The sequence below is a fragment of the Bufo bufo genome, chromosome 6 (assembly GCF_905171765.1).
Source record: "Bufo bufo chromosome 6, aBufBuf1.1, whole genome shotgun sequence".
NCBI lineage: Eukaryota > Metazoa > Chordata > Amphibia > Anura > Bufonidae > Bufo > Bufo bufo.
Genome location: NC_053394.1, coordinates 127099438 through 127118635, shown reverse-complemented (window position 1 = coordinate 127118635; position 19198 = coordinate 127099438). Strand labels below are relative to the sequence as shown.

The 19198-nt window shown below is 42.7% G+C and overlaps 1 long non-coding RNA gene across 2 annotated transcripts in view; it reads right to left on the bottom strand.

Annotated features, from left to right (window-relative positions):
* Window positions 1–2501: 2501 nt before the first annotated feature.
* The window catches only part of LOC121004376, a 144047-nt gene continuing 127350 nt past the window's right edge, over window positions 2502–19198 (bottom strand). For both annotated transcript variants that reach the window (XR_005779702.1, XR_005779703.1), the window contains one exon: window positions 2502–2573. This is a non-coding gene — a long non-coding RNA (uncharacterized LOC121004376). The remainder of the gene's footprint in view (window positions 2574–19198) is intronic.

The following is a 19198-nucleotide window of genomic DNA, read 5'->3' as shown; positions in this document are numbered from 1 at the left end:
CAATGGTGTGTCATCCATTTTCCATCTTATTTTGCAGTTTCTTTGGTAACACACCGCCAACATTGAGCCACCTGTTTCCTGACATACTGCTATGGCTGCACAAGTAAGGTGAGAAGCATCTACTCAATTATTTATGGCACTAGTGGCGCTGAATGCTGAGCCCTGGATGTTCATTTCTATTGGCTTGAATATCAGAGTATGCCAGCATTGTCGCCATGTTGGCTGGATTTCGGGAATGGACAGAAATACATATTGCTGCCATTATTATCTCGATTTGCCGTTGCTAGAAATCGTAATAAATTGGTTACTGCCCGCTTCCCAACTGTTTCTTTCAATATCTCTTTGAGGTCACTCAGATGTGGAGCTATGCAAGTTATAGTAGTGACCATGGTGGTAGTCATTGAAGAACACAGTCAACCTCTTCCAATTCCTTAAAGGGGCTGTCTCACTTCAGCAAATGGCATTTATCATGTAGAGAAAGTTAATACAAGGCACTTACTAATGTATTGTGATTGTCCATGTTGCTTCCTTTGCTGGCTGCATTCATTTATCCATCACATTATACACTTCTTGTTTCTATGGTTACGGCCACCCTTCAATCCAGCAGCGGTGGTCATGTTTGCAGACTATAGGAAAAAGCGCCAGCCTCTCTCGTGGCCGGGATCATATCAGAGCACAGAGGCCGGTGCTTTTTCCTATAGTGTGCAAGCACGGCCACCGATGCTGGATTGCAGGGTGGTCACCATGGAAACAGCAGTGTATAATGTGATGAAAAAATGAATCCAGCCAGCAAAGGAGTCCAATATGGACAATCGCAATGCATTAGTAAGTACCTTGTATTAACTTTCTCTACATAATAAACTCCTTTTGCTGAAGTGAGACAACCCCTTTAAAAGAAATGCTTGTATTTCTGCAGTCATAAGGAAAGTGCTGACAAATTGCATAATATAACTTGACATCCATGTGTTCAGGAAAAATGGCAAGCATAGGAATCTGAGCGAGTTTGACATGGTCCAAACTGTTAAAACTGATAAACCAAAAATATGACACACTGCTTCAAAAGGTCTAAATCAAATTTTTATTGAAATACAAAAGATTTCAAAAAGTAAATAGTGTCGACAGCCAAAACCACATGGTGCCACAGCATGGTCATAAATAAACAATGCGGGATGTAAAATGGAAATACATTCGAGTAGAGCCTAAAATATGGCACATCCGCTGCAAATCAATACAAAATGTACAGACCCAAATTAAGCACCTCCACAGGACACGCCAACACGTGTTCCGCGTTGCTTCCTCAGGGGATCCCCCTGAGGAAGCAATGTGAAACGTGTTGGGTGTCCCGTGGAGGTGCTTATTTTGGGTCTGTATATATTTTTGTATTGATTTGCTCCGGATGTCCATTTGTGGCTCCACTCAATGTATTTACATTTTACATCCCGTCGTTTATTATATATATGACCATGCTGTGGCACCATGAGGTTTTGGCTGTCGATACCATTTACTTTTTGAAATCTTTTGTATTTCAATAAAAATTTGATTTAGACCTTTTGAAGCAGTGTGTCATATTTTTGGTTTATCAGTTTTAACAGTTTGGACCATGTCAAACTCGCTCAGATTCCTATGCTTGCCATTTTTCCTGAACACATGGATGTCAAGTTATATTATGCAATTTGTCAGCACTTTCCTTATGACTGCAGAAATACAAGCATTTCTTTTAAAGGGGTTGTCTCACTTCAGCAAAAGGAGTTTATTATGTAGAGAAAGTTAATACAAGGTACTTACTAATGCATTGCGATTGTCCATATTGGACTCCTTTGCTGGCTGGATTCATTTTTTCATCACATTATACACTGCTGTTTCCATGGTGACCACCCTGCAATCCAGCATCGGTGGCCGTGCTTGCACACTATAGGAAAAAGCACCGGCCTCTGTGCTCTGATATGATCCCGGCCACGAGAGAGGCTGGCGCTTTTTCCTATAGTCTGCAAACATGACCACCGCTGCTGGATTGAAGGGTGGCCGTAACCATAGAAACAAGAAGTGTATAATGTGATGGATAAATGAATGCAGCCAGCAAAGGAAGCAACATGGACAATCACAATACATTAGTAAGTGCCTTGTATTAACTTTCTCTACATGATAAATGCCATTTGCTGAAGTGAGACAGCCCCTTTAAGGAATTGGAAGAGGTTGACTGTGTTCTTCAATGACTACCACCATGGTCACTACTATAACTTGCATAGCTCCACATCTGAGTGACCTCAAAGAGATATTGAAAGAAACAGTTGGGAAGCGGGCAGTAACCAATTTATTACGATTTCTAGCAACGGCAAATCGAGATAATAATGGCAGCAATATGTATTTCTGTCCATTCCCGAAATCCAGCCAACATGGCGACAATGCTGGCATACTCTGATATTCAAGCCAATAGAAATGAACATCCAGGGCTCAGCATTCAGCGCCACTAGTGCCATAAATAATTGAGTAGATGCTTCTCACCTTACTTGTGCAGCCATAGCAGTATGTCAGGAAACAGGTGGCTCAATGTTGGCGGTGTGTTACCAAAGAAACTGCAAAATAAGATGGAAAATGGATGACACACCATTGTGCAGTCGGTGATAATGAAGTACACAGCAAGTGAGGAGGACGCTGGACGGAGGGCCCAGATTCTGATGTTCAGCAGGACAGGGTGTAAACAGGCAATGTTCACATTTCGAGAGCAATTTATCGTCCCTCTACACCAGTTTCCTGGCGTAAAAAAGTCTAAAACCACAGGTTTACAGATTGTGGGCTGGGCCATCAGCCCAGCAACATTTAGCGTTTACGCTAGTTTTCTGGCGTAAATGAGGACTGGAATCTACGCCCGCTCAGTTTAAGTGCACGGACTGATGGAGGATGCACCTAAATAAATAAATCGAGTCGACTAATGGCGCAGGGAATATCAAAGTCCAGCGCAAATGCCAGTCTTTGATATAATCCCTTCCCCCCTTGCTGTGTAGAACAAAGTGACAAATATGACCTCAGAATGATAACACTGGGACAAGATACCAACATTGGAGGAGGACCCAAATCTGTTCCCTGCCTAATGCTCCATAAGTATATAGCGAAGAAGGACCGCGCTCACTTTCTTGACGATATGAATAGACTTTTATTCAAAGCATAATAGCATCATCAGTGAGTGACGAAGCTATTATGCTTTGAATAAAAGTCTCTTCATATCGTCAAGAAAGTGAGCGCCGGTCCTACTTCGAAATTTACTAGTGGGACGCCTTCCCTGGACGCGTGCACCACGTGCAAACCGCAGTGCAGACTCATCTTCTTCGATAATGCTCCATAAGTGTCAGAGAGCACCCTAACGCAACAGGAAAGATTCAGTCAGACGAGTTCACGTGATGTTCAAGGCCGTGTGCTGGCCTAATGTAGAACAGTGACCTATTATAACATTTCCTATGGAGTATTCTGGTGGTTTCATCCTCAGGATAGCTCATCAATATCAGACTGGTGGGGGGTACGACTCCTGACACCGCCACCTGTGAGCTGTTTAAAGGAGGCGCAGTGATCTTGTCAGCGATGTGTCTTCTTCAGTTTTTAACTCCTCTTTTCATCCCATTCACTTGAATGGAAGAGAAAACTGCAATTCTACAAAATGCTGATTGGCAAGGGTGCTGGGAGTCGGATCTCCACCAATCTGATATTGATGACCTATCCTGAAACAGGAATACCCCTTTAAAAGGAATCTGTCGCCACTAAATTCACTGTAAATCCAGGCGCAATGCCTTGTAGGGCTACCTTATCTGAATGTAATGATACCTTTAACTTAGTGATCTATTGCTTCATTCCGGAGGAAAAGCCAATATGCAAATGAGCAGTTAAAGGGTTTTCCAAGACTTAAAAACTGTTGACCTATCCTCTCGGGACACCAGCCGATCAGCTGTCACATCAGTCACATGGCCTAGGTGCAGCTCAGCCCCACAGAAATGAATGGGGCTGAGCGCAATACCAAGCACAGCCGCTATACAATGCATGGCTCTGACCTTGGTGAGCAGGGAGAAGGCCACGGCGCTCTCAAACAGCTGATCGGGGGGGGGGGGGTCCTGGGTGTCAGAACCCCACCAATCAGATACTGATCACCTGTCAAGAGGATAAGTAATGAGTACTTAAGTCTCGAAAAAAGGGGTAATCCAGCACATATAATGCCAGGAATGAGCTTCCCTAGCATATGGCAGGTGACGCTAGGGGGGCTCGTTCCTGTCCCGGCCTGCTATTGGCTGAAACCCCCGTCACCGGATGTTTTGATCCACGCAATGGGGACATGCAGCGGCGGCTATGTGGGCATCAGGAGCGTTGAAGGTGCTGAGGAGCAGGGTAAGTATAAACTGTATGAGGTGCCCGGGCATTTTTGGGGGGCATTCTAGGTGTTGGATAACCCATTTAAGTGCGAAGGACAGGCCCAAGCCATTCTGCCCACAATTGCTTCTCCCTCTACTTGATTGATGGGGCCGGGTGCAATGACTACAGGAACCCGGCCCTATCAATCACTTATATTAGTTGGCTGCTGGTATCCTGCACTAGATCTAGACAAACATTATTTCATTAAAAGGTGTTATGGAAGTACTTGCAGGGACATATGTCTCTCATCAAGATAAGAAATGTCCACGTGTTGAAAGACTCACCACCAATCACTGCCTTGTACCACATGCATATTTATGGAGCCAATTTCCAGGAGCCATGTTTGGTGTGACAAAGGCAACTTCCCTTTATGGTAATAAACGTTAATCAGTTGCATACTAGAGAAATTCTTCTCCAAATGCTGCCTGGGAATTGTGTTTTATGCCTTGCCAGGGCCTAAAATCCATGTGAGACTGATGACATAATCTGAGTGAGGGAGATAGCAGTCCTCGTGTCTCTAACAAGTGGGATGACTCAAGTGAATTACTGCGAGAACTGAAGAAAGAAGCCAGGTGTAGTCCAACCTAAAGGATTTCTTTGTGTCTAAATGAAAATCCCCTTGAATAGACCATATAGATATCACCATATTATTACTTATATGTATCCATTATCAGAAGAACAAGCATGTTCCTTCACATAACTAATGAATCAGTTACAATTCTGGTCTATAACAATAATTTTACAGCCTTTTTCCTAATTCATTAAATGCAGTTTTCCATTCATTGAATATGCTGGGTTTTGAAAAAATATATAAATAATGCGATGGACCCCCCCAAAAATAAATATGCACCAAAAATCAAATTAAAAGTGCCACAAAAAAGCAATGACATCACCTTCAAAGTATTCACAGTAACAGTACCCAAAATAATTATTCTTACAAAGAAGAATAAAACAGATGCAGTGTTGATTAGGGGGGTTGTCCCATGAAAAATATTCTTCAATTTTCAAACCAGCACCTGGATTTGAAAACTTTTGCAAATGCATGTAATTAAAGGGGTTGTCAGAGTTATTTTTTTGTTCTATGTTCCTAACTAGGCAAATATAACAACTTTAAAATTAAGGCTGAGTTCACACGGGCGAGATTTCCTCGCGGGTGCAATGCGGGAGGTGATCGCATTGCACCCGCACTGAATCCGGACCCATTCATTTCTATGGGGCTGTGCACATGAGCTGTGATTTTCACGCATCACTTATGCGTTGCGTGAAAATCGCAGCGTGCTCTATATTGTGCGTTTATCACGCAACGCAGGCCCCATAGAAGTGAATGGGGCTGAGTGAAAATCGCAAGCATCCGCAAGGAAGTGCAGATGCGGTGCGATTTTCACGCATGGTTGCTAGGAGACGATCGGGATGGAGACCCGATCATTATTATTTTCCCTTATAACATGGTTATACAGATTGTATTATTTCCCCTTATAACATGGTTATAAGGGAAAATAATAGCATTCTTAATACAGAATGCATAGTACAATAGGGCTGGAGGGGTTAAAAAAATAAATAAAAATAACTTAACTCACCTTAATCCACTTGCTTGCGCAGCCGGCTTCTCTTCTGTCTTCTTCTTTGCTGTGTACAGGAAAAGGACCTGTGGTGACGTCATTCCGGTCATCACATGGTCCGTCACCATGTTATAAGGGAAAATAATACAATCTACACAACCCCGATCCCAAACCAGAACTTCTGTGAAGAAGTTCGGTTTTGGGTACCAAACATGCCTATTTTTCTCACGCGCGTGTTCCCGCAACGCACCCGCAACTTTTCCCGCAACGCCCGTGTGAACCCAGCCTAACTCACTTTATCTGCAGTGCCTGGTTTATCAGATTTCACTGAGGGTCACATGACCTGTGATGTCAGCTTCTCTCCCTGCTCTGATAAAGTTCGTTAAACGAGATGTCACTGTGCAGGCCATGCCACCTTCACTGGCTGTCTGCTCTCTCCTAGGATTCTTAACCCCTTCAGCTGCACAGACTGGGTAGCTGCAGGCAGTGACAATTCTGGGCACAGGAGCTGACAGACTATTGTATCCATTCTCTTAGCAGTGTCATTATACAGATGGGACTTGTAGTGCTACACATACAACATGCTGCTGATTCTCCCAGCAGGCAGATATGTCACTCAGGGCAGCTCCTGTAGCCACTCCCTTAGCAGAACAGGGGGAGGGGCAGAGATTGTTGTTATTGCAGGTAACAAAGGGCCAGAAAAGAACCAGGGAAATGAGGAAATATATTGTTTTTTTTTGCATAAAACTTGCTTAGCTAAGTATATATTGCTGCCCATCAGATTTTCAGTGCTATATTATTTTTTTTTTCATAACTCAGACAACCCCTTTGAATATTTAGTATAGCCACTGAGTTATTCTTTAAATGCATCTCTATAGTGCCACCTTTTTGTTTTTTCTTATTTCTTTTTTCTTATTTCTTTGTCCTGCTCACTGAGAAGGCCGCACATGCTCAGTTTCATCCTTCAACTGCCTCCTGAGCTGTGATAGGTAGAGCATGCACATGCCCCCTTAGCTACAGCAGAAGACACTCCTCTTGAGCTGTCAGCTTGATATAAATCTATCAGAGCAATGAATGGGGAGATCTCTGGATCCATGTGAGGTACAGGGCTGGTTCCAGCTTTGTTAGAAAGAGATTGTCATTTACTATGTGATGTCCGATTTTCATTTTTTACATTAGTCATGGGATAACCCTTTTAAAGAAAAAAAATCTTTTTTTAAATATTTTAAAAAAAGTATATATTTGATAAAGTTTTACATACAGTATAAACTATGTTCTTTCTGTCCTCCGCAATGTTTATTTTCGTGTTGAGTGGCAAAGTTATGGGCACTATGGCTGGTTTTTGCTGTTATAGAGGCACTGTTGCTATGTAGATTTACTGCATTTGCTGTGGAGCAATACACTGCCCCAACTGCTGGTCTGATGATCTGGCGAGCCATCTCATCTGACTGTGATGGTTAACCTCCGGCACTCCAGCTGTGGTAAAACTACAACTCCCAAAATGCACACTTGCTTGGCTGTTCTCAGAACTCGATAGAAATGAATGGAGCATGCTGGGAGTCGTAGTTTCACCGCAGCTGAAGTGCTGAAGGATAGCCATCACTGTTGACATATGACATTCGGTCACCCTAAGGCCCCTTGCAGATGAGCGTGTCCGGATTAGGTCCGGATGCATTGCGGATGCCTTCAGTGAAAACTGCGCGATTTCGGAAACAAATTCATTCAGTTTTGTTTGTGATCGCATTCGCATTTTTTTCGCGCGGGTGCAATGCGATTTAATGCGTTTTGCACGCGCGTGATAAAAAACTGAAGGTTTACAAACAACATCTCTTGGCAACCATCCGTGAAAAACGCATAGCATCCGCACTTGCTTGCGGATGCAATGAGATTTTCACACAGCTCCATTCCCTTCTATGGGCCAGCGTTGCGTGAAAATCGAAGAATATAGAACATGCTGCGATTTTCACGCAAAGCAAAAGTGATGCATGAAAACCAACGCACAGGTACACAGCCCTATTGAAATGAATGGGTCCGGATTCCAGTATGGGCGCAATGCATTCGCATCACACATTGCACCCGCGCGGAATTCTCGCTCGTCTGCAAGGGGCCTTAGACTTCCCAAAGCTTCTCTGTCAGTTTATCAGTAGACTGAACAGTAATACAAGGGACACTAACAGCTCAGCGATATGTGCAGGATAATGTTTGCTCACATACAGCAAGGGTTTTCCAGAAAGGTCTCTGCCAGATTGCAATACTTCCTTGGCCTGCCCGGTCACCAGATTTACCACAAATCAAGCATTTATGGGACCAGCAGGGACCACAGCTTCATCAACCTATGTGAGGTTCTACAAGCCCAGCTGCAACATCTGTGGGCAAATGTGCCACAAAACACCATACAGAACTTGTAGGCCTCCACGCCCAGCCGTATCTCATCCTGTATTCAGGCTAGAGGAGGCCCAACATGGTCCTAAAGCCTCCTTTTTATTGTACAGTTTTCTCCCATAAACTTTAAATAATCCTTTAGTTGTAATATTGTAACCACTTACATATATAATCATTACATTCACATATAGAAAGTTTCATTAAATTCCAACAACTTCTTCTTGGTGCGTTTTTTTTTTTGGCAAGGAGTGTACTTAAAGGGGTTCTGCACTTTCATTTAACTAATGATCTATCCTCTGGATAAATCATCAGCTTCTGATCGGCGGGGTCCGACACCCGGGACCCTCGCCGACCAGCTGTTTGAGAAGGCAGTGGCGGTAAACAGTGAGTGCCGCGGCCTTCTCACTGTTTACCGCCACTGCCTTCTCAAACAGCTGGTCGGCGAGGGTCCCGGGTGTCGGACCCCCGCCGATCAGAAGCTGATGATTTCCAGAGGATAGATCATTAGTTAAATGAAAGAGCAGAACCCCTTTAAATTATAAGGGAAAAACTATGTTTGGTGCAGTACACTTGTTACAGGAACCTTTTTGAACTATTTCTTGTAATATTGTGACATCAGAAGGCAAAATTCCAGGAAAACGGGCATTTGACATTCTAACTGATTTATAATGTCAAAAACAACATCTTAATTGGAAAATATGAAATATTAGGAGAACAAAATGAGCGTATATTGCACGAAGATTGAAGCAGTTGTAAAGGAGGATATAAGAAATATCCCTTTTATTTGAAGTGGTTTTTCCGGTTTGCATCAATGTCCTTTAAAATAATCATTTATAAAGGTCGCTGTAATTTTGTAATGTGTTTATTTTACCTTTTATTGCTCCTATCTCCTGTTCTGGGCTGTGGTCACATGACTATGTCCATGCAGCTCTTTCTTATTTCCTGTGATGTTATGTCCATGGGAGGAGCAGTGATAGGGGAGTGTCTGTTACTAGCTGGTGGGAGGAGCTATAAACTAGCTGGGCGTTGTTATGGGCAGTATTAGGGGAGTGTCTATGTAATTAGCTGGGTGGGAGGGGCTATAAACTAGCTGGGTGTTGTTAGGGTCAGTCAGAGGGAAGTGTATGTAATTAGCTGGGTGGGAGGGGCTATAAACTAGCTGGGTGTTAGGGGCAATCATAGGGGAGTGTCTATGTAATTAGCTGGGTGGGAGGAGCTAAAAACTAGCTGGGCGTTGTTATGGGCAGTTATAGGGGAGTGTCTATGTAACTAGCTGGTGGGAGGAGCTATAAAATAGCTGGGCGTTGTTAGGGGAGTGCTGGAGCTGGCAGGAGAAGTGCATCATGGTTTGGTTGGATATAACAACAGGAAGCGTTGCATGCAATACAGGATGGAAAGAAACCAGAGTGATTGGTTACATGGAAAACAGGTGTGTCCAAGTTGAAAGAAAAAAGCACAGGGAAGATGTACGATGTACGTGAGGTAAGCAACTACATGAGCATATCTGTTAATAACCACAGTAAGCCTGTGAGGGGTAAAGGGGATTTCACATTAAAGGGAACCTGTCACCAGGACATTCGCTAGGGTATGGCCAAAAAATGCAGCCGTACCGTGGTGGCGATGGAGCCACCTTGTGGCTGAATATAGCGCAGGTGTATGAGCCGCTGTGCAATCAAATTAACTAATTATGACCATTTTTTTTATTCAATATTCATGGTTTATGGCTACACAATATTGCAGATACCACGTGGCCTCAGATGCTATTTTTGAGGCTTCCAAGTAGGCTGAAACACGTACCTTCTCTCTGCTTCACTTCTACCCTGTGGTAAAAACATCCACATGACTCCACATGACCCCTGATGCTAGTGATGCATCTTTACATGGTTTTCATGCATGGTATGGAAGACATACCTCTAGAAGAAATTCTGAACATATTACTGGAAATACGCTTCATCTACTGTTTTTTCCTAAATGGCTAGGAACTGCAAATAATGGAAATCAGAAGTTGTACTGTGAAGGACAGCATTTGGAATGAGCATGTGATGTTCTTATCCAAACTTAAACAGCCAGTGATTTCCAGCCATGTAATGAGTCAGCTTGTCTGTTTTAGCAATGATCTCTCTTTTCTGAACACTACCATTGTAGGAAACACCTGATAACCATCATGCACTGTCTTGCCGATCCTTTGTAGGGTCACATCTGGCTGGAACACAATGCAGGTTGTTATGAGCTCTTCGAAGTAAACCTTGAACTGCTTTCCATGCTGCACTGAGTGTGTCTTTCAAGCCGATGAACATGAATTAGGAGAAGAATATACTAAGTGTTACTTTGTGCCAATTATAAAAACTTTCCATCAAGGGTGTAACTATAGAGAGCACAGAAGTAAAAGTTGCACCCGTGTCTTGGTGCCTGGGGCCCAGACACATCTCAGATGCATACAAACACATCAGTATTATAAATGGCACATGGCAGATGAGGAATCCATTTACAGGCATTCCAGTAGAACTCAAGAAAAGTTCAAGTTTACAGCAGTCACAAACAGAATCTTAACACCTTGTAATGACCGTTAAAGGGGTTGTCCAACCAATTAAAACAGGCTCGGAATGGTAGTAATATTCACCTTATTGATCCCTCACTGGTCTCTACCTCCTGGTACCTCTCGACACAGGCAACATGACCACTCAGCAATCACCGTCTGAGGTTGGTCACTGCTTCGGCCAGTAACTGGATCAGTGGCCATGTTTCCAGTGTTGAGAGGGATCAAGAAGTAAGAGCATCAGGGGATCTGTAAGGTATCACTCATTTTTATACCATTCAGAAAAAATATACTAGCTAGGCTCTCTTATGTTCAAGTGAAGGTGGAAAAGAAACAAACTGCCGAATCAAAGATATCTGATCCACATTTTTTGCAGATCGGATGCCGACCCATTCTCCCTAAATGGGGCCGCAAAAGTTGCGGACAGCACACCGTGTGCTGTCCGTATCAGTCTGACTGTTCCGTAGCACCCGCACAAAAATAGAACATCCTATTCTTGTCCATAGAGGACTCAGGTTCCGTACCGCAAAAATGGATACGTCCGTTTGTGTAAGCCCTTACTGCATGACTCTTCAAATATCATAGCATCAATGTGAATACGGAGACAGCTGCCAATCACTGATAACACCTCCTCCCTGTACCGATAGCTGTTCACAGGAGGTGGAAAAAGCAAAGATATAAACGTATAAATTATACGTTTACTGAATCTTTTCTCACAAAACTATTTATTAACCTCTCGGCATCTCCTGCTCTATAACTTGCTGCTTTCAGATTGCATTTAATTTTTTGGTGACAGGTCCTCTTTATCTACTTGACACCAATTATATAACGCTAAATATAGTGAATCCTCTTTAAAAGTCCATTAGAAGCTCAGTGGTTAGCACTGGTGCCTTGCAGCGCCGGGATCCTGGGTTTGAATTTATTTATTTTATTCAGTTATATAGCGCTACTATATATCGCAGTCCTTTACCGACATTAGCATCCAACTGTCCCCAATGGGGCTCACAATCTAAGGTCCCTATAAATCCAACCAAAGGACAACATCTGCATGGAATATGTATTTTCTCTATGGGTTTCTTCCCACACTCCAAATACATACTGATAAGGAACTTAGATTGTGAGCCCCATTGGGGACAGCCCGATGCTAAAATATAGTAGAGCTATATAAATGTTTAAAATAAATACATAAAAGTCCATCCCTCTGTCAAAGTCCAATTTTCTGTGACAGATTTTCAATTTCCCTATATCTTATGTATACTGACCTTTACTTTCAGGTGACCACTCCAATAGAAGACCAGTCAGGAGGTACTCGAGGGAAAATAGCTGTTGGCCAAACGATAATTTGGCCGACAACTATTGATTGCGTATGGGAGCCTCACTTTATGCTACATTACATAAAGTGAAGTTAATGAACCTGATATTAGGTGCACTTCATATTCATTGTATATAGTGAATATAGCATTAGTTTACATACTCCGTTTGCAGAGTGCCGTTGCATTGTGTTGGCTTTTTCTAGCATTAGGTGTATCTTCATTTACGCTGTAATATTGAACATACCACATTCGTAAGATATAACTGTATATAGGGGTGGGCGATATGGCCTAAAATCTATATTGCTATATAATTTTAAGCATGTGCGATATGCGATATATATCGCGATATATTCTATATTTCGGGGGGTAAACTTTTTTTTTTAAACTTTTTATTTAATAACTATTCGCCCCCTTAGGGCTAGAACCTTGAATCTTTTCATCCCTTGCCAGAGCTCTATTAGGGTTAATAGGACTTCAACATCTCCCTGCTGCTCTGTGCATAGTACACACAGCAGCAAGGAGCCGAATATGGCAGCCAGGGCTTCAGTAGCATCTAGCTGCCATGGTAACCGATCAGAGCCCTGCGATTACACTGCTGGGGCTCCGATCAGAAGCTACCACCCTGGGGCCACTGCCACCAATGATTTAATCGTGTGGAAGGGGATGGGGGGCCGCAATTAATGTAATACTTCGAAGAGGGGGAGTAGAAGGGAGGGGCTGTGGCCACTGCGCCACCAATGAATATAGTTAATATGCCCGAATACAAACGTAGCTACCTGCATATGCTGGCCATATCCCATACCTGGCCTCTATTACTGCGCGCCGTGATCCGCCGCAATTAACCCCTCAGGACCTGAGGGTTAATTGCGGCTGATCACAGTGTGCAGTAATAGAAGCCGGGTATGGGATATGGCCGCATATGCAGGCTACGTTTGTATTCAGTCCCTCCCCTCCTCCTCTCTGTTCTCATTGGTGGCTCAGTGGCCACAGTCCCTCCCCTCCTCCTCCTAGTCTGTTCTCATTGGTGGTCAGCGGCAGCCGCACTCAGTGGGGAGGGAGGGACTCTCTCCTTCCCACTGTGCCGGCTCACGAGAGCGGCGCATGCCATGTTCTACTGCGATCTGCGATATAAATGAAATCTCTATCGTTGGCCAGATTTATATAGTTTATATCGCATATCGTCTATATCGCCTACCCCTAACTCTATACCTAACAAACTGAAACTTGTAAACTTAGCAACCAATGTGCACATCTGTATTTGTAGCTTGGAGCAGAATAACTGTGCGCCCTGAACGTGACCCATCAACATCTGCTTAAGAAATATTGAATATCTTCAGAGACAATCTGTCCATGTTTTATGGATGAAGTAGAAGGACGCTTACTTAGGTCCTAATGTTCCGAGTCGTGTTTGCGATGTAGTCCCTTGTCATCCACCTAAAGCTATGTACTGTAGATGCCAGAAAGCATAATGTACCGCAGACACCACATAGAATTCTTTTTATATTTATCCTGGCAGGGCTGAGGGTTTCTGAAGAAAGGACATTTATTGGGCTGGCAGGGTAAGGTACACAAAGGAACAAATTCAGACATCAATGGTTTTGCAGCGAAAACGCAGACACAAAAACACATCCAGTGCCATGAACGTGTAATGTGTTTCCTCAGGGAGGGTGGCACATACTCTGCATATTTGGCAGAAAATGAACAAATTGTTTTACATTTTAACATAGTTTTATGTTTTCATTGAATTAAATGTACAGTTTCATTATAAAAGTATCTTATAAAAAGCATATGAATGGCGGTATTGTCTGAGGGCATCACTTGAGCAAAGTTCTCTTATCCTTGTGTTTCACAGTACTGTAATACCAGTGCATTATACTGTATCTAACTATACATTCAATGGCTTCTGTTTTCAATGACAGGTCTAATAATAAGTCTGGAACACGATTTCTGTTGGATGGCACATTCACGATCTTGTAACTACAAAGGAATAAAGACTAATAACTCTACCTGAGGGAAGGAAACCTTAGAAGAACACTCATCAATACCAACAAGCTATACAATAAATATTCTGTGTAATTAAAAAAAAAAAAAATGGGTGGATGTTTTCTGGATATAATTTTTAAGTCACTCCATGTATTCTAGATCTTTTCTAGAGTCTTTAAAGGGTTGTCCCACAATACAAAAAATGTATTATCCCTAAGAGAGTGGGTAAAGTGTCTGATTGGCAAAGGTGCAACTGCAGGGACCCCCATCGATCACTAAAATGAGGACAGGGAGGTTTGTTTTTGTGGCCTCCGTTTTGAAGTTGTTCTTGCCATTACGCAGGATAGCCCATACGAAATAGCACACTAGAAGCGGCTTCTTCTAACCAGTACTGAACACATTTTAGGTGGATGTTCTGAGAGAGAAAGAAGACTAGGGGGTGCCATAACAAGTAACGCAACAGTTAGGCCCCTTTCACACGAGCGAGTTTTCCGCGCGGGTGCAATGCGTGACTTGAACGTATTGCACCCGCACTGAATCCTGACCCATTCATTTCAATGGTCTGTGTACAGGAGCGTTGCGTGAAAAACATCACTTCTGCGTTGCAGGAAAATCGCAGCATGTTCTATATTCTGCGTTTTTCACGCAGCTTGGCCCCATAGAAGTGAATGGGCTGCGTGAAAAACGCATTGCATCCGCAAGCAAGTGCGGGTGCGATGCGTTTTTTCACTGATGGTAGCTAAGATGTTGTTTGTAAACCTTTAGTTTTTTTATCACACATGGTAAAAACGCATCGAAACGCATCAAAACGCACTCGCGCAGAAAACTGAACAACTCAACGCAATCGCAGACAAATCTTATTGAACTTGCTTGCAAAATGGTGCGAGTTTCACTGAACACACCCGAGACAATCCGCCACGCTCGTGTGAAAGAGGCCTAATGGAAATATCTAGACACAGGGAGCTTTTTATTTTTATTTTAAAGGGATTTCAATGAAAACATGTTGGGGGTCAATTATGAACAGATATACACCACTTTGTGGCGTATATCTGGCGCAGATTCATGTTGCGGCAGAATCTGCAACTCTTCCAGCAAGGAAGCTGGCTTCCATTTACAATCGGCGATCCACTGCCAGCACAGGGCTTATTAAGAGCGGCATCTGAAACACTGGTCTTAATAAATGTGCCCCGTTGTGTTTTTCCTGATCTGATCTAACAATAGAGTACATTAACAGTTGAATGTTAGACAACCCCTCCTAATGGAGCTATAAGAGACAAGCCAAAACGCACCGGTGCTTCATGGGACCTCAAGCAAATAGCAATAGGGAGAGTAGCGATTCGTTAGGAAAGAAGCTCATACAGGAAAGTTGTTCTACCAATGTAGACACAACACAATGCAGGTATGTAGATCATACAAGGATGCATCCTTCAGGCTGTTTCCTGGCGCTACCAAATTGAAGAGTGATAAAGTAGAAGACTAAATAACCAGTCAAGGGTACTTCCCTTACAAGGAAGGTACAGTTGGTTATTCTTCTCTCTCGTTTATCTGCGGGCACCTACAGAAGAGGTAAAGTACCGTATTACAGGGCTCTCATAGAACTGAAATCACAGATTCTATGGATGCCACAATTGAAGTGACTCTTTGCTCCAGTTAAAGCAGTTGTCTGGTCAGCTATAGAGATACAACTAATTTGTGCCAGGATCATAGAATATATGAGTTCTGGTGCTGAACCCTGCTGTGCTCGAAGGCACATGAAGTACGGCCAAAAGACTTCCTGCCTTGTCCCACTCCTTGAGATGGAATGGGATCAGTGATATGAATGAGTATGTGGTGGCTCACCTGTCACGATACAATGGAACAAGGTGGCTCTGTTGAAAAGGTTTCCCCTGAAGAACCTCATACAGAAGTACTAAGCAATTGGTTAAATTAACAGGCACTCTTTCATCCAAGGCTGTATCGAGGATACAAATATAGAATAGTGCGAATAGTGTAGTGGAGAGGTATAGTAAAGAGGACTGATTTCATGTGGTGATCAGTGATATAACCTTCAGAATAAGCATTGCAGTCATGAAGTCTTACTATAAAGTAGTATAATATGTGCCAAATTTATTGTGAGGCACTGGATCTCATGGCTGTCCATGTTGAAGAAATTCAAATTTACACCATGGTGAGCTGGTGTAGTTCTGAATTATCATTTACTCCTGTTTCTGGCGTAATGAGAAAATCTGTCGGGAGGCAGGAGGCCACAACCCTCCCACCATGCCCCACCAATTTTGAAAGTGGCACCAACATGTACTAAACCTCTCTTGATGGACCCTGCGTCACCAGAGCAGGAATTTATGACAAGGCACAAGTCTCGTCAAAGATTAAATGACTTCTACGGCAATCCGTGTGCCAGATTGAAATCTACTCCAGCTCACAGATAAATATTCTAGGGCCGATGGCCCCGCCCATACCCCACCCTTGCCATGCTCACTTTAAAAAAAAACTGGCGAGAGTGCAGTAAAAATGGCAGTTGCAACTAAATATAGTCACAATGGCAATTAAAAAGTTTCAAAACCAAGTTTTGTGACTTCTTAACGCTAAATCCATGGCGTAGGGAGGCGATAAATTCAACCCACAGTTTGCGCCATATTTTGGGAAATTCTTTTGGCCACAATTGTGGCGTAAACGTAAACCATTTGATACACGTGCCTCATAGCCTGCTTGTTTTTTCAGTGTGTTGGGTTTAAACCCATCACTGCACTCAACACACAGAAGACTACATCACTGAACATAGTCCATAATGATTAAGGGGTTCAGGGCAAGCCAGAGATCACATAATTGTCAGAGGGAACGTCTTGCTGCAGCAATAAGCAGTGAACTCTTCTGGTCATCTGACCCTCAGGCACAACAGGGATCAGAGCCAAAACTCATACTATACCGTAGTACTCATACTATAATGGGTAACGGTTTTTTCTTGATGTCGACACATGATGCTCACATTCTTACAGGGAAGGAGTCGACGAGCAGTGACCATCGCTTATAATGAATGATGGATCCTGTGTTAACCGTCATTGTAATCCTGTCTGTAAAGAGATCATCTGTACAGGCCAAGAAGTGGTGGCCTGTTATTTGGCTTAGTAGTTTAGTGAAAAAACTGCAGGATTTAGATTTTTAAAATGCATATCGTGACATGGAAAAATTAGAAATGGCATCTCCAAAAGTCTTTTAAATCAAGCATTTATGTTAAACATATTTTTTAAACAATAGGTCATTACCTTGAAGACACATTCCCTTTAATAGCTAGAGGGTTCCAAGCAGTGTTCCCTCCATCAGCTTAAGGCCACGGTTCACATCACTGTTTTATTTCTGTTCTCTTGGTCAGAAAAGATACATAAAAAAAAAAAATGGATCATTTATTTGACAATCAGTTGTGATAATTTTGCATCAGTTTTGGGTCATTTCCGACAAAGGCTACTTTCACACTAGCGTTCGGAGCGGATCCGTCTGATGTTTCATCAGACGGATCCGCTCCGATAATGCAGACGTTCGCATCCGTTCAGAACGGATGGTCCTGCATTAAAACTTAGAAAATTTTCTAAGTGTGAAAGTTGTCTGAGCGGATCCGTTCAGACTTTACATTGAAAGTCAATAGGGAACGGATCCGCTTGAAGATTGAGCCCATATTGTGTCATCTTCAAGCGGATCCGTCCCCATTGACTTCCATTATAAGTCTGGACGGATCGCTCGCCTCCGCACGGCCAGGCGGACACCCGAACGCTGCAAGCAGCGTTCAGGTGTCCGCTCACTGAGCGGAGCGGAGGCTGAACGCTGGCAGGCGGATGCATTCTCAGTGGATCCGCCTCCACTGAGAATGCTTTGGGGCCAGACGGATGCGTTCGGGACCCGCTCGTGAGCCCCTTCAAACGGAGCGCACGAGCGGACACCCGAACGCTAGTGTGAAAGTAGCCAAAGACCCATTATTTTAGTCAGGAGAAAAGTCCTCCATACAGGACTTTTTTTTTCTTTTACCTTCAATAAACATCTCTGATGGAACTGACAAAAAAATGGATGGAAACTTAGCACAACAGATGCTCAAAATAAAGGATCCGTTTTTGACAGATGAGAAGAACAGAAAACAAAACGGTGATGGGAAAGAGGCCTAACATGCCCCTATGGCCCAAGTGAAAAAAGGGTCATCTATCTTAAGTCAAAGACTACTTTGTCATGAGTTTTTTCATTACATCATTACACCAAACTTTATAATATTTTAATATTTTTGTAGATTATCCACATAGTCATATGGGTGACTTTTGGCGCATTAAATTAATTTCTTAATACAGTCACATTTTATAATTTCTCCCACTTCATATGAGGGAACAAAACTGAATTTTTAAAAGCCAAAAAATCATTTGTGACAACTGAAAATGAAATCATACTGGCGCTTTTTATTCAGCCCTAAATAAAGTTCATCTCTATTTACTGAACAAAATAAAGATCTAGAAAGGAAAGGTTTCATCATTCTTATCCGGACCAAAACTTCCTAGAATTCAGGATTTGCTTGGCCACGTTCTGACCCCTATAAAGTCACAATTCAAGCAATGCTGAGAATTCCCCTGTGCAGAGAATAAGGGCATGGTCTTCTATGACTCCAAACATGAATATACAATACACAATAATACATGTGATAATTCTATAAAAATATCCGGGGTTTCCAAAAGCTACAATATATCAGAATGACCAAGTATAGAAGGATGTTCCTAATCTTATGGGCATGTGTATATACTATAGGAGTAAGCAAATGTGATTCACATAAACCACTGTTGCTGATTGGTACCTCAGGATATTTAAATTTGCAATTTTGGACACATTAAGAATTTATTTAGTATGATAACTATAAAAGGCCTTCCATTATATTGTACCTCCTTCTAGCATTTTTTTCTATTGGATTCGATACAAACAGGACTGAAAAAAATCCTGGCATACTCCATTGGACAACATGGAGGCATTCAGCCCTAGAAGTTTGCCTCTAGAAGAGAATACCTTGTCCA